At 33.5% G+C, this 17180-nt stretch overlaps 1 long non-coding RNA gene across 1 annotated transcript in view; it reads left to right on the plus strand.

Moving 5' to 3' along the window:
* Positions 1 to 17180, plus strand: part of LOC308667140 — a 178702-nt gene that overhangs the window by 136374 nt on the left and 25148 nt on the right. The window contains exon 4 of the long non-coding RNA XR_014026239.1: positions 14668 to 14748. This is a non-coding gene — a long non-coding RNA (uncharacterized lncRNA). The remainder of the gene's footprint in view (positions 1 to 14667; positions 14749 to 17180) is intronic.

A 17180-nucleotide genomic window follows, 5' to 3' on the forward strand; every position in this document is an offset into this window, starting at 1 on the left:
ATTTTAAATTTAACATTAATCCTCTTTTTTAAAGAAGGTTGTATTCTAACCACAGCAATCTAGTCATGCGAAACTCAGCATTAAGGCACGGCCCTGATAACATATTTGGTATGCTTTACAATTTGTATATCTAAATGGAAGAAAGTATTTCCATGTATACATGTTTTGGCTCTACACAAGCAGAACGGAACGACAGATAACGGATCTTTGTGCTTATTGCAGGACATTATAAAGTCTGTTCATTATACAGGTTCATACTATATTGCTAATGATCTAATGATCTGGGACTTACTTCCAGATTCCTATACATGTTCATTTAATAACTTTTGAACTGTCTTGTGAAACACTCCAATAAACACGACATCATTATTTTTTGTTTTATGATTTAATATATACAAATACCAATTCTACACATGTTTATTTTACATTCAGAAACATTACATCAGTGATTTTTGTACCCCTTTATATACCCCTTTAAAAATGTGGTAATGGAAAGAATTGTGAAAGTTGCAATTATGTGATGATTAATAATCATTAATAATAATCATAGTTAATAATTAATAATCATAGTTATAATTACATGATTATAACTATGAAATTTAGTTGTACTTCACTTGATTCCCTGATCAGTAAATAGGACAAAGAGATTATTTTGTTATGCTTTGCCTTCTGTTTATCTCTGAACTCTGTTATCATGTTTCTTTAAATGAGGCACATCTATAGCTGCTTTTTGACATTGGTAAAGATTTAAAAATTGCTGTGTCTAGTCGTGACCGATGCAAGTGGGCGGTGCTTATCTCCGATTCTCAGTCAAGGAAGCCTGCATTGTCTGACAGACATTTTCATTATCATGTGGCCAGCATGAAAATAGGGAAAGCAATAAAAAGTGGGGGGGGGGAAAGTCGAAGCAGTTCCTCTACTTCAGGGGTGTCAAACTGCTGGCCTGCAGGCCGGATGGATCATAGTGAAACTGCGCCCACCCCATTGCCAGCAATGGCAGAAAAGTTGTGATACGTTGCGACATGTGACGTGACATTGCGAGTTTGACACCCTTATTCTACTTGCATTTGTATGCTTTCAAATTGCTAGGGTGGCAGGAGCTGAGGCGAGTAACAGGATCTCACCCCATCACATGGCATTCAGGTCTCAAACCCGAGCTGTTGGCTTTCCAGTTAACAAGCTCAGTATCTTAACTGCTGAATCATTGCATCCCCTGATATGGGTAGATTTATGTCTAAAATACATTTTGTTCTGTATGGTTATAGTTAAATCACTTCAATGTCCTAGAAATCCCGTCTCTAGAAAGGTTGAGATCAGCAGTTGCAGGCAATTTTGCAAAGCATATTCAGGGTAGAACCAAAAACTTTCAGAACAACAACAAAACTCTGTTTCACCAAAGCTCTATTATAACTCCCCTACATTCCACAATTCTCACATAATCAAAACCTGCTGAGTTGATCACTTATAATTTTGCATTGGTAATTGAACCAATTTTTAAACCATAAGAAAATTTGCAGACTTACATATATTATTTTTTTGACATAATTCTATAATATACAAAAGTTTGTGATGATGTATGTACTCTAGATGCATTCGTCTCTGAAATTCCCCAGCATATTATTTTTAAAAACAAAAAAATCTTATTTTCTTATTTCATGCAATTTATTTTATTGATTTTGTATATATTTGTAAATAAATGCTGCCTTGTATTTAACTTCTAAGTTTGGAACGATAGGCACTAATAGACTCAATTGCTTCTATTGTGTACTGTTCAGTCCACTTCAGTGGATCATTGTATTTCCTTTTTTTTATTCCTGCTTGCAACTCAGAGAAATAGCAATTGCTTGAGTTATAATTACATTTGCCTTCAGGCAAACCATAAATGTTTCCAGGCAATTTGCTGTGAAATTTGACAGCACTTTTGATTGTCCTTATTTGTACCAATATTAAAGTAATGTTTTCCCCTTTAGCTGATAGCATCCAATGCAACTGCTAGGTATATATTATCCATTTGCTTTGCCAGCCATTACTTTGAAAGTAAAATCAAGTAACAGGTAGTACATGGAATCAAGGATAGTGTCTGTTCATTATTTAAAGTTGTTTCTAAACCACTTTTGGCTCCTTCAGCCCCAAGGTAGCCTCCTCTTCCCCATTCTGTTGTTATCTCACTAAAAAGCTATATGCAACAGGGTAAGTACATTATTTCTCTAGCTCTCTACCTATTTCTGCTATATCAGAAATGTAGTAATTGCTATTGCAGAAATGTAGCAATTTCGCAACAATAACACTGCAGTCTAACCAGTATTTGGTACCTTAAGGAGAAGAGAGGAGCAGGTCATTTTAAATAAAATGCCGTATTTGACTTACTTTTAACATTTCTATTTGCTATTTCCCTCAACATTACTCAGTTCAGATTACAATGTAATGGAATGTGGAGAAATGAGGGACATAGTCCTGCAGCCAGATCCAAGGTGTTCTTTGATTAGCAGATGTTTTTCTCACTGACATTCAGTCTATTTATTTATTTTCTGTGCTGTCAGTAAATCACAACATAGTCAATGGTGGGATTCAGCCGGTTCGTACCACTTCGGCAGAACCAGTAGCTAATTTTTTGTTGCCCAGGCCCAGAATGGACTACTGGAAGCAGCATCCACACAGAGAACCAATTGTTCACATATTTGAATCCCACCACTGAACAAAGTGAATAGGGGGACCATAACAATGAGAAACAGGAGCTAAAATGTGCATGCTACATAGAATTTTAAATTTTCAAAAAGGAAAGGTCCCTAAAAATAATAGTAAGTTGGTGCAGTTATAAAGCAAATCATCAAGATGCATTTTTAGATCCATTTTTACAATGGTCTTTAGGCGAATTTACTTGTCGTTAAGCAAATCTAGTTTCTTTCTTTGACTTCACTTGTCACAAACTAGCTGGGAAGATCACAAATCATGATTACATGATCACTGTTATAAATGCAAACGTGTTGCCAAATGCCTCAATTAGGACGATGTGACAATGGGGGTGGTGTGACAATTGTAACTTGAGAATAGGTTGTAAATTATTTTTCCCAAGACTGTCAAAACTTCAAAACTTTGTTCAAAAAATGATTATAAGGGCAGGAATATCTGTATTGTGATACTTCTATGTAATTCAATTGATGTCATTTGGTCTTAAAACTTTATTCTGAGTTCTTGATATATAGTTCCATGAGAAGAAAATATATGTAGTATTCTGCGTATATGCAATGATACTGCATTGATCATGCATTGATACCTAACACTGATGATATATTACCTAGTTGGGTAATGAAATGTTTGCAAGTAAACAAGCAGAGAAAGCACAAAAGATTCCACAGTCTTTATATAGAGAAGCAAGACAAATTTTACAACAATAACACTGCTGTCTAACCAGTATGCATGAGCTATGGTTCTAGATACATTCTAGTTATGCAATTTGTGGGCCAAATTCTTATAAACTTGCATTTCCAAAACATGTAATGGCTCTGGTAACAATTTTAATAATAAATCAAAATACAGGATATGCATTTGTGGAAAAAAAATCAGTTTGCTATGTTCATCTTAGAGTAGTAGAAACTTGGTAACTGGAAATATCAATAACTTATTCTCCCAATGTGCTAGGTATTAGATAACTTTACAAATATCCATGTGTCCTGTAAATACAATAGTCATATTTCTAACAGTCCAGGTGGGTTGTAAAAGTTGTTATTCCAAGTTAGCAAAATTCCAAGTAAAAAAAATGTAACATTCAAATAAAAACCTGGCCTGTAAAATGGATTTATCTACATCAGTAACAGATGTATCTTTGCTTGAAACAAACAAAATGATACAAAAATTGCACCTAGTTGGGAGGTAAAGAGAGATCCAATATATTTGAAAATGTTATCTGTAAATTCAGATTGTCTGTCTTTGAAAAACTGACTCATTGTATTATATTTATATTATAAGAACATAGCTGAAAGGAATTTAAACAGATTGCAAATAGCCAGATGAACAATGTTTATAAGTAATTCTATATAACAGGGCTCCCAACCCCCAGGCCATGGCCCAGTACCAGGCAGTGAGTTGTTCAAAACCAGGCCGCCTAAAGTGGTAGGCAAGCACGCACACATGCATTCTCCCTTGTGTAAGCAGCAAGAACGCGTGCATGCATGCTCCATTTGCATGAGTGGTGGGTGCGCATGCCTACCAATCGGGTCAATGGAGCTATGCACAGACGTGCATTTCCCCGCCGCTCACATGAAACCAGCCCCTCTCCCCCACCCACACCGGTCCGCAAAGCCAGAAACGTTGGGGAACTCTGTTATATGAGACCAAGCGGAATAAGTATGTAATATCTTCTCAGAGGTAAAACCTAGTGAATTCATTGGAAGAGATGAGAAAAGACAGGGTGGTCAACCTTTTAGCCTTCCAGAAGGCCATCAAGAGCTGGTTTTTTACCCAGGTATTAGGCTAGAGTGAGGATCTTTGGGTTGTGGGACATCCCAATATTATATTGCTGCCACTTACTAATACTATTTTAAAATTTCATTCCACTTGGTATTTTCCTAATACATAATATTTTTAAATAAATGGTAAATCATTCAGCTATCAGTGAAAATTACAATCATCTAGATTTTCATTAAAAATCCAAAACCTTAAGATAGTTGTAATGAAGGATATATTTGACTCACTGTACATAAGCCAAGCAGTTTGTTGCTATGTTAGTATTTTAATTGTTTATTTCTTCTCCCTAAATGTAATATTTTGTAGGCTACCCTTGTTGTTTCTGATTTATTTCATTCACTTGGTATTGAGTAATGCAAAGTATGAGAATAAACTAAAAAAAACATTTAACTGCACATGGGTTCTTAGTTTTAGAACATGAGTGTTAACGTTGCAATTCATTTTTAGATGAAAAGTTCGTATGCAAAATCAAAAAGATTTATTTTCTTATGTAGATGAAAGTCTGCTAAATGCTAAAAAGCTAAAAACTGTATACTTTCCACTTTAATGAAATGCTGTCCTAAGCAAAAGCTAATGGAAATAAAACTTGAATAGAGTAAAGACTTTGTTAGAAGAAAGTGTGAACAAGAAATTGAAATGATCATTTTTTAATCTCTGGAATCAATTATTTTCCTCTTCCTAATTTTAATTTTACTTGATTATTAAGCTTACAGGATAAATCCACTGTAAGATGGAGAGTAAAGTTAAATGAACTATCCCATCATTTTTGCAACTTTTCTCTTAATAAGTGGAGTTTAAGATGGACGAGGGGGGACATGATAGCAGTCTTCCAATATCTCAGGGGCTGCCACAAAGAAGAGGGAGTCAAGTTATTCTCCAAAGTGCCTGAAGGCAGGACAAGAAGCAACGGATGGAAACTAATCAAGGAGAGAAGCAACCTAGAACTAAGGAGAAATTTCCTGAAAGTTAGAACAATTAAGCAGTGGAACAACCTGCCACCAGAAGCAGTGAATGCTCCAACACTGGAAGTTTTTAATAAGAGACTGGACAGCCATTTGTCTGAAATGGTATGGGGTTTCCTGCCTGAGCAGGGGGTTGGACTAGATGACCTCCAAGGTCCCTTCCAACTTGTTGTTGTTGTTGTTGCTGTTGCTGCTGCTGCTTATAAGGGTAGTCAGCAGTTTTAGAAGAAGAAAAAGCATTGACTCCTTTAGAAAAGAAACATTTTCAGAATTGTTTTTTATTTTATTATTTTATCCCATAAATTTGTTAATTAAAATTGACAGTGTACTATCTAGTTTTTTAAGTTTTATGTTATACTTTTTGGGGCACTATGATATTTATAAACTATGATATTTATAAACTAATGCACGAATTTATCTATCTATCAATCTATCTTATCTATCCTTTATAAAACAAGATTAAATAAAAAGTTATTAAATTGAACTCTCTTAAAATTCCAACTATCTCGGTCAAACGGTATTGGGATTATGATTTAATTTAGAGTATTGTATGAGAGGTAAAGCAACAAATGTTTGTCTAACAGTTTATGTAGCATACTCTCTTAAATTGCTGTCACTTTAAGAGAAACAGTTTTAGCATATTGCTTTTCTAATGTACTCTTGTATAAACACTACACTGGAACATTTCATTAGCATTTAGAGAACAATAAAGAAACACAGTTTAATAGGGTAATATGTTTTAGTGGCCTTAGCAGAACCCTACTTAACACAGTGGGATTTTCTACAGCACAGAGACATAGGAAACTGTTCTGTATACATTTACTGTGTGGGACTTCCTCCTTCTAGGGAGCATGTGGTTTAAAGCAAAGGAAAATAACTTTCCTCCTGCAGTTTACCAATGAAAGAAGTATTTTAAAATACAGTGTTTGAGAGTGAGATCTAAAGTTGTCTCTGGCAGAATTATAGAACTCTGTTATAAATGTAAAGATGCTTTCATTATTAAGAAAAGAAACAAAATTATTTTATGCATTTTGATTTTATACCAAAGTATAAATTGGGAAAGGAGTCCGGCAAGGCTGTATACTGTCGCCTTGCCTATTTAACTTATATGCAGAGCACATCATGAGAAAGGCAGGGCTAGATGAATCAAAAGTTGGAATTAAGATTGCTGGAAGAAATATCAACAACCTAAGATATGCAGATGATACCACTCTAATGGCAGAAAGTGAAGAGGAACTGAAGAGTCTCTTGTTGCGAGTGAAGAAGGAGAGTGCAAAACTTGGGTTGAAACTAAACATTAAGAAAACCAAGATCATGGCATCCGGCCCTCTCAATTCCTGGCAAATAGATGGGGAAGAAATGGAGGTAGTGACAGATTTTATTTTCCTGGGCTCCAAGATCACTGCAGATGGGGACTGTAGTCAAGAAATTAAAAGACGCTTGCTCCTCGGGAGGAAAGCCATGGCAAATCTAGACAGCACACTAAAAAGCAGAGACATCACCCTGTCAACAAAAGTGCGTATAGTCAAGGCTATGGTCTTCCCAGTTGCAATGTATGGCAGTGAAAGTTGGACCATAAGAAAGGCTGAGCGCAAAAGAATTGAGGCCTTTGAACTCTGGTGCTGGAGAAGACTCCTGCGAGTTCCTTGGACTGCAAGGCGATCAAACCAGTCAGTCCTAGAGGAGATCAACCCTGACTGCTCTTTAGAAGGCCAGATCCTGAAGCTAAAACTCAAATACTTTGGCCACCTAATGAGAAGGAAGGACTCACTGGAGAAGAGCCTAATGCTGGGAAAGATTGAGGGCAATAGAAGAAGGGGACGACAGAGAATGAGGTGGCTGGATGGAGTCACTGAAGCAGTAGGCGTGAGCTTAAATGGACTCCAGAAGATGGCAGAGGACAGGAAAGCCTGGAGGAACATTGTCCATAGGGTCGCGATGGGTCGGACACGACTTCGCAACTAACAACAACAACATTATGGTGACCATTAAAGGAATCTATATTTAAAGATTTTGGTGTCCAGAGGATATGTCTGTGGTATATATACATTCACTTGAATATTGCAAACAACAAATATTGCCTAATTACATGAAATGTGAAAAATGTAGTGAATTTTGTCATAGTGTACTAAAATATATTTCATATCCTGGTTAGGTACACAATTCACATTGTGTCCTTAAGTGTGAATATTAAAGTAGAGTGAAGAGAGATAAAGGAGGTCATATTTACTTAGGGCATGAACCATGACTTTTGGCTTTCTAATCTGGTAAGGTAAGATTTTTTTTGTATAATTAAGCAGTATGAGCTTTCAAAGCATGTGCAAAGTGTAGAAGATTTATGAAGCATGGGCATCTTTTCATTCATTCCAACAAAAAAGTGGCTTCAGTTTCTAACACATCTAATTTTTAAGCTTAAAGAAACTTTTTCCAAACTCTAGTTTGATGAATGTCCCAATATTTTAACCTTTATTATTTATTTTCTTTGGGATGTAAAGATGTGTTAAAATTTGGAATGACACTTAATATTTAAAAAAACTTCACAATTTGCAAAATTCTTCCCTAGACTTTAAAATTCTGCTTGTTTTTTCTCCATGAAGACTCAAAATTATAAAAACCTAATCATATACATTTTCATGCATTTTAATTATTAAATGTTTACCCTGTAAAAATGAAACTTTTTGACATATGGCAATGAGACATTACATGGGAAATTTCAAAATATGAGGGCAGCTTGCTATGTCATGGAGAGCTATTGCTGAAATAACAGAAGCTAGACATGGAAATCAAGCCATGTCTAAATGATTGAAGAAAGTCCCTAAGCTCTAGCTAAGAAATTAATCTCTTAAGCTTTTAAATAAAAAAATACATAATGATCACCATAAAAATGTATATTGTGTAAAAATAAAGAAATTCTGAAGTTCGTTCGTAAATTCTAAAAACCCATAAAGGGGGATGATAGAATGTGACATTTGTATCTCTCTGTTCTCTTATTTTATTTATATGATTATGTGCCTAAACAAAGTTAAGGCTGCTTCCTGGAATGGAAATGTATTATAAGAATTTTCATATATCCAAAAAACCTTTAAATATTAATTTCATTATATCAGTAAAGGAAAAAGTAGTAGTATGGTTCTATTCTAATTAATATTTTTCCTTAGAGAAAATTCCAAATAAACTAGACAAAGTGGCCAGCATAAATGTTGCAGTATAAATGTTACTTATTTATTCGTCTGTATTATAGTCAATTGTGCTACAGAATATTAAGAAATGTTAAATGAATTTTCATTTTCTGAAAGGACATTTTAGAGAAGAAACAATTCAAGATATTTTAACCTAATTCAGTGCTAAAATGTAACAAAAAGCAGATGTTGCATAAGAAGCTAAGGTGTATCCTGAAGAAGCAGTGATTTTATCTTTTACTTTTTTATATCTTTCATGCAGTATTTTAGGTTATAAAACCCCTTAGTTTGAACTGTTTTCCAGTTTTCACTGATGAAAATAAAGAACTTTCATTGCTTTAATGCTGATTTCCAATTTCATTTTTCCTCAGTTTTCAACTAATATAATTCATGTTCTTTCTGTCAGATCCTTTTTTTTCTATATTGTATTCAGTGCACATTTCCTTGGTTGAACCAGTGTGAAAGGCATTGCCAAAATCCAAACAATTTATATCCAGCACATTTCCTTCATCCACCCAGTTTCCTACTGAAGAATGATAGTTACAGAAATACTTATTTATATTGGAACAGAATGTATGTTAAAAGAATTGTAGCCCCTGTTTATTAACTCATATTTCTTCTTGGTAGTAATTTGAAGCATGGGAGACAATATCATTCTATATAAAAAGTGAGGTTGTAAAAATCAGGACATTTGCAACCTTTGACAAATTGGAGAGAGTAACATGTTATGAAGACATGAAGAATATACGCAAATTTGCAATGAACTGAAGGCTCAGACTCAGAGCTTAAAAGAATTTATATCTTTAGTAAAAAAAATATATTTCTGCAAGACCTCTCAAAAGCTGCATGCTGTCAACTGTTCCTGTTCTTTAGGAACATAAACAGGATCTAGGGACAGCTTGTGCAAGAAAACAGTTGGAATACTGGAATACTATAGTTTTTCTGTAGCCAGCTTATTTTTCGTCATCACTTTGTGTACGAGGGAAGTGTCAAGAGGTATTATGAAAAATTCTTAGCCCATTTAATCAGCAGTTATAAGAATAATTCAGTATATTTTAAAATTCCAGCCTTTAAAATGCTGACAGTGCTTCAATAGCTGGACTCTTCAGAAAATTCTTTTAAAAAAAAAAGAGTAGTTAAAATAGACAATCCTTATGGTAACAAAACTGTATATGCTACACAGCCTTCATTTATTTTACATTTATTTTATATTTGTATCCTAATTCTGTTCCTCTACTTTTTTTTTACTTATTGCTTAAATACCTAATTGATAATTTTTTGGAGTTCAAAGTATGATAATGTGTGATAACAAAAGGTGGGAATGGGGCTGTGTTTTGGGAAACTGGTCTATGAGTTAGTTACACCCACACCCACTCCCACACCCACACATACACATACACATACATATACATATACACACACACACAGAGAGAAAAACACACACACACACACACACATATATATTCATAGATTTTCACGGGTACAGGTATGTAGGTCTTGGCGTATTCGGGTCTTTTCTCGTGTAAGATTGATAGTGTCTTGGCAACGTTTCGACGAGGTCCCACTTGTCATCTTCAGGCTGGTGTCTTCGGCTTCGTGCTTGTGCGAGCAAAGCGTGATTGCAGCTGCCGTCTATCTATAAATATTGGTGGGGGTGTGTGGGTTGCTGGCTTTGTTGCTGTAAGCGGGTTGGTTGGCTGTGTTGTTACATGTTGATTGGTTGATGGGGTTATTGTTTGTGGATAAGTTGGCTGTTTTGTAACATCCTGTGTGGCTGAGGTGTTGGCTGTGTGCCCATTAGTCTTTTGTGTTGTAACAACCTGGATAATGGGCTGCGTGACAGCTCAGGAAGACCTGAATACGCCAAGACCTACATACCTATACCCGTGAAAATCTACGTAAACACACACAGAGACACACACACGTGTGTGTGTGTGTGTTTGAATTTCTTTTTGCTGAGAAAGGCTAGGATAGCTGTTTCAGTAGTGACTTGAGCCCTGCTTAACGCTCCTAGGTTGGAGCTGCAAGGCAAAAGAAATCATAATAATAGAACTGCAATATAGCAAGTTCAAAAACCCAAGATGCATTGATCAAACCGGTCTGATCTTACATACACATCTTACACACATACACATACACACACACGTGTGTGTGTATGTGTGTAAGATGTGTATGTATGTATGTAAGATCAGACCGGTTTTTATATATATATATATATATATATATATATATATATATATATATATATATATATATATATATATATATATATATATATATATATATATATATATAACATTACTATGGAATTATCTTTGTTGTAGGTATTAATTGAATATTAATAAATATAAGTAAAATATAAAACATTTTTGTAAATATAAAATATTAAATGGAATATTTATAAAGATTAAAGATGGAATAGGCATGTGCAAATGCACATGGTTGCCATTTGTTGATTAACATAGTTTCCATTTGTTGATTTGTTGATATAAAAGAATAATACTGGTGTTAATTTTGAAAAATACGGAAGTATCATAATTTACTGAATCAGTTGCATAAGTCAGTACAGCTATTCTTACCAAAGTATCCTTTCTTCTGGGGATAGCATTAGTATTCACTAACTTGACCTTTTATTATAATTAATGCCTTTATAATAGTTACCTCAGTTTGAATGAGAACAGTACCCATCTTACTCATTTTTATATATTTTATTGCTATCATTAGAAGAGTTCTCATGAAAAATCTCCTATTATTAAAAAAATCTTATTATTAAGAAGAGCTGACTTTAGTGTTGACATCATGTGAATATTTTAACAAGGTACGGAATGCATGTAGAGCTTTTACCAACTTACCAGAAGTGGCCGTGGGAGATTTTGGTATTTACTTTGTATAATCAAAAACTCTAATAGAAGTTACTGTTGCATCTGTGTAGGTGTTTGGGTGAGCATATCTGCTTCCCACTGATGTTGTGGCTATGTGTGAATGTTTGTATGAGTACATTAGGCAACACATATGCTGTGTTTTAGGTCATGTGAGCAGGAGGGAGAAGGAAAGTGGGCTTAGACAGGAGAAATCAACAGCATTCTGAATCAGTACCATTACATTTTATCTTGGGAATCCATTTGTGATATTTTTCTTTATTGTTTTTTCTGAAGGTCTCAGCATTATCCAGCCCATTTTTATATTGTATCTTTCTTTTGCTAACTTTCCCCTGTATCATCAAAATGTTCACCTTTCAGAATGATTCTGTTGATGGCAGACAGAATCTTAATTCCCTGTTGATAAAATATCAGTATCTTAATAAAGAAACAACTGTATAATTTGTACCCCATTTTTCTGTTGACATTTGCTGTTATAAGTTTGTATATCATTTTAACCTTTATGCTTTTCCTCTTTTAGAATTTTAGATGATCTGAATTTGAAGGGATTGTCTTGAATAAGGGGGAAAAGCTGCAAAATTAATCAAGGGCAAGCTTCAAAGAACTTTAGAAATACTTTATGAATGATCAGCCCATATGCAAAAAAGTATTTATTCAGTTTATATCTTGCTTTTTCCACTGTGCCTAAGTATAAGGAAATTACAATATCTAATTAAAATTTAGAGACATTTGGATCCTATATGTTAAAAGTTAAATTTAACTGATCATTTTTTTACTCTTTTTTAACAGTATTTTTTTTTCTTTTTTTTCTTGTTAGGGTTGAATGCTTTTGCTTGTTTGTTTTACTGTTTTATATTTTATTTTCTATGATAAAAATAATATTAAAGAGAAAATTTAGAGACAAATCAGTTTAAAGCATACAAATATTATAAATAAATAAATAAACTGTACCCACAAGTTCAAACTACTTTAGAAACCTGATTAACTGGCATGTTCATCATGCCAGTTAATCATTAACAAGCTTTCTTCTTTAATAAAACAGTATCAAAAAAAGGAGCTAACCTGGGCTTCTAGTGAAACCTGGTTGTTAAATACATGCGCCCTTGTCTCTGGTCAATCATCTGATTACAGTATTCTAGAAAAGCAAAAAAAGTGGTCCCACTTAGAATGCATTATACAGTAGTAAGTTCAAGAAGCAGTTGACTAAGGCATTTGTTATTGACTGTAACTATCCCAGTTGTGCAATTCTAGTCCTGTCCATTACTAAACCTTCAGCAGTATATTCAACAATGACTACATCTTTAAGAGGGGTGTAACCCCTGCCAAAATGTTTGAATTCATATCCCTCTGTTAAATTTTAGTCTGTGTGCTCCAGCTATATCATTACTCAAATTAGATACTTTTTAGAATTTAAAAAATTCCTTTGATTTCAGGAGAGATTAGATTGTTCGGCATGGAAAGCAAACCTCAAATGTCTCTCTTCAATTTGAAGTACATATTAAGTGTTCATTTGACTCAGAACAGTTCTTTAGCTTACTATAGTAATGCAGTTGAGCTGAAGATAAAACTTTGGAAGGGACTAATGTATTTGTATTTGTGGGTGTGTGTAAGGTACATATATATAGTGCACAAATTCCAAATATGTATAAAACTGATCTATAAATTTATAGCATCTATAACTAGATAGGAATAATGAAATATGAAATTCATGGCTTATTTAGTTTTATTATCTCTGGCAAAATACAAACAAAAATTCTATACTTTTTGAATTCTTTAACTTACGTAAGCTCACTGAAATAATGCAAAATATAAAAAAAAAACTTTGCGGTGGTATTTACAGATTGTCTATTATCAGTTACCTTTACACAAAATTGTAGATGGCAGAGTGGATTTTAAGAACTAAATCAACATGCACATGATTGAATCACAGTTTCAAAGTTAAAATTTTGTGCTATCTAAGATTCATGTGATGTTAGATATATTGTTTCATAAGAGCTATCTTTATGTGTAGAGAAATTGATTATTAAATGGGTGTATATTGTAATATCCTACCAAAATCTTTTTTTTCTTACCAAAATAAATGCTCTTGTGAGATTTCATTGTCTGCTGTCTCTACTTATTCCAACATTTCTTTGACTATATGAACTGACTGTACATGCCTTAACCTGATTTAGAAGGGGAGCTTTGTGTTTTAATATTTGTAAATAACTAGTATCACATTTTGTTGAGTTGTCTGTAGTAAAAATTAAACAGGACATGCTATCATTTTGTTTTTGATGACATATTTTTATTTTTGCTTTTTGTTCTTCCTTTTCTGTTTTATACCATTGTATTTGTAAAACTATGCAGCACTATTCCCAAAATAGCACAACAACCCTGAAACTTTGGCACCACTATTTCACCAGTGTATTGTATATTTCATTTTTTTAAAAAAACCATGATATTTTAATCCTGTAGTTATATAAGCACAACATGTACTCTCAAACTATAAGAGGTTATTGCTTATTCCTTTGCTTTCTTAACATAGATCTTACATAATTTTGTCTGAGAAAAGAGATTTTTAAACAGTTGTTCTGAATAAAATTGTATGGTACATTTTGTTTTTCAATTCTGTGCAAGTATTTGCAGTTAAATATACTATAATTTAAACAATGTGAATGCAATCTGCCTTAGGAGCCCTGACGACGACAGAAATGCATCAATAAACTGTGAAGATTTCCCATTTAGTGCATACATCTGTATCAAAGTGCTGTTCCTTTTTCATTTCAGTTTTGTCCTAAAATTTCTTGTGTGTTTGTGTGTGTGTGTGTGTGTTGCTCATTTCTCACACAATCATGCATATGTAAATTCATCTTTTTTAAAAAACAAATTATAATGCCTATTCTTTTAATAAGTTAGCTGTTGATATAAAGATTCGGGAAATGTTCCCCTCTGCCCCCCTTCTTTCAGAATGCTATTTGCGAACCTTTATTTCAGAGCTATATTTTTTCTACTCTGAAGTGTCTTCTTTATTTCTTTCTTCATTACAAACTACTCTGAAAGAGCTTTTCTAACTAAAAAAAAGAGCTATGCTTGACTGATAATGCATTGCTTTGGATGGTGAAACATTATGAAAGTTTAATTTTTAATTAAATCTGAAATAGCAATTATTACTGAAAGAGATTTTAACCTGTTTCTTTTCAGAGTGCCTGAAGTTACATTTTAGATGCTGAAATCACTGCACCTTAAAAACAAAAAAAAAAGGTTGAATTGAATTGCATTCCTGTAAGTAAAAGATTTTCTAATACTTTTTGTCAAACACACATTAGCAGAATATGTGGATCTAGGAATATACACGGACAAACGTGCACATATCAATGCATAACAGCAGTTCATGTTATACTTTATTATTTTTGATAGTACTTATTATAGACCCTATATATTTTGTTTGTGCTTTCTGATTTATATATAATTATGAATGTTATAAAGCTTCATCTCCATTTGTATAAATTTGAGAATCGGAAAGAGTTTCTTGGGAAGCCACAGGAAGATTCAGATATATCAAATAAAAGAAGATGCATAATTCCTTGGGTGTTAGTTTTGGATATCTGAACTATTGCACACCATAATCAAAATAGTACAGTTTATTTCTTTCGAAAGTATTTCCAGAATCAAAGAGAGGTGGACATTAAGTTGCAGTGTATACTTTTAGTTTCTTGTTAGAACTCTTTCACTCCACTAAGTGAATCCATGTGCAGAATGATGCTCATAAGGTTTAATATGAGGAATCAATTTTCACTGTCAGTGTTATTAAATAGTAACCTTTGCAGATTTGTTTATAGTTAGCCAAAATTTTTCTAATGGATTCCAAACTATGTTTTACATTTCTTGCTAAAAATGCAAATTAGTATACAATTTTTCCTTCTTTTGCCGTTTTTAATTGGGAAAATATATTTATCAGGAATTGCAGAACTATCACAGTGATTTTAGAACTGTTTCTTTTTATACATATTACTATATCTTAATCCTTTCACTCTTGACTGACACAGGAGTAGCAGACTTATGCATGATGCTATTTGGTTTCATTTCCTTAAAATGCTGGTTTCTTTTCTTTCTCATTTACCTTTGTATATGTCAACATTCATTATCTTACTGTGCTTTCATAATTATTCCAATTGCAATGTACAAAAATGCAATTTTTTTCTTCTCTGTCTCTGAATTTGTGTTCTGTCATTTTCCAGTACATGACTTCAGCTCATCCATCCCTTCACACAATGCATGACTATCCCTTATTCTTGTATCTTTGTCTTAGCACCTTTTTTCTTATCAGCAGTTTCCATATAATCTTGCTATGCTTTGTCACATTTCTTGACTTTATATTCAGCAACTGGTTTTCTTGTTGAAGAAGGGATAGAATATGGTTAATCAATTTTTAATAAGTACTTTAATCTACCTGCTTCTTCTGAACTAGCAAGAATGCTAATAGTAGTAGTATTAATATGGTTTTTATGTTGTTTTAATTCTTGAGAGGGAGCCACCCAGAGTTTGGTATAAGATGGGTGGCTATGTAAAACTTTAAATGTTATTTCTGATATTACGGGACAAAAGCCTTCTTTACTTTATAGGATTGGTTTAAAATTGGAATGACAATACTAAGGTATTATATTTAACTCTATTCTCCTTGCTTTATTAATCTCCGGTTCCTTTTTTGAACTCATGAATCTACCTTTAACTAATCTCATACTTACCTTTCTTAATGTCTTCCCAATTTGTTGATTGTTTTGCAACATAGCAATCGATAACCCTTACTTATCTGAAAATAAACTGAAATGTTCATTCCAGGCTACTCAGCCTGGTTGGTTTTTACAGGTACTTATCATTTTTTGTAAAAATATATAAAACTGATTTTACTGTATCAGAGTTCATCTAACTAAGGAGCAAGCAAGTTAATTTTGGGCTGAATATGGCTTCCTATATTAGCCTCTATCCAAGTATCCAGTAGCTTCCCAATCTGTAAAATAGAGTTCATCATGTGTTGCAATGATTTTAGTACTTAAACTTCTAAACGGTCCAGACAGTTTCTTCATTTTGACCTTTTTTATAGCTTCATAGACTTCCCTTATTGTTAAAGGTTCATTCCTTTTTTTTCTGATTTTCTGTGATCTTGTGTAAATTTTGCTTATTTAAATTGGGAAATTCCCTTCCTTCCTTCCTTCCTTCCTTCCTTCCTTCCTTCCTTCCTTCCTTCCTTCCTTCCTTCCTTCCTTCCTTCCTTCCTTCCTTCCTTCCTTATTTTCTACATATAACTCAAATTGAACATATCCACCCCCTTTCTCCTCTTATTTTCTCAACAATAACCCTGTGAGGTGGGTTGGGTTGAGAGAGCCACTGGCCCAGTATCACACAGTTTTATATAATTTACAGTAATATTGATGAAATATGTTTGCATCTTTAAATTATCAGTTATTATGTTGTTTTCATCTTTTACTTTAGTATATTTTCTGTTTTTGTTTATTCAGTTTATATATAAATCATTTCCCTATTTATTTATAAATCCAAAATTAATTTAAGTTGCACAAATCATTTTTAACTCCATTTCTCTTATTGTTAACAAAGACAACTGTAGCATTATGACTTTCCTTTCCTTGGAGCTGTGATTGCTGGGTGCAAAAAAGCCCTTGCCAGCTGTTTGGCTGAGCAGCTGCTGTCTCAGCTGT

This window comes from Vipera berus (assembly GCF_964194415.1).
Source record: "Vipera berus genome assembly, chromosome: 4".
In the NCBI taxonomy this organism is placed as follows: Eukaryota; Metazoa; Chordata; class Lepidosauria; order Squamata; family Viperidae; genus Vipera; species Vipera berus.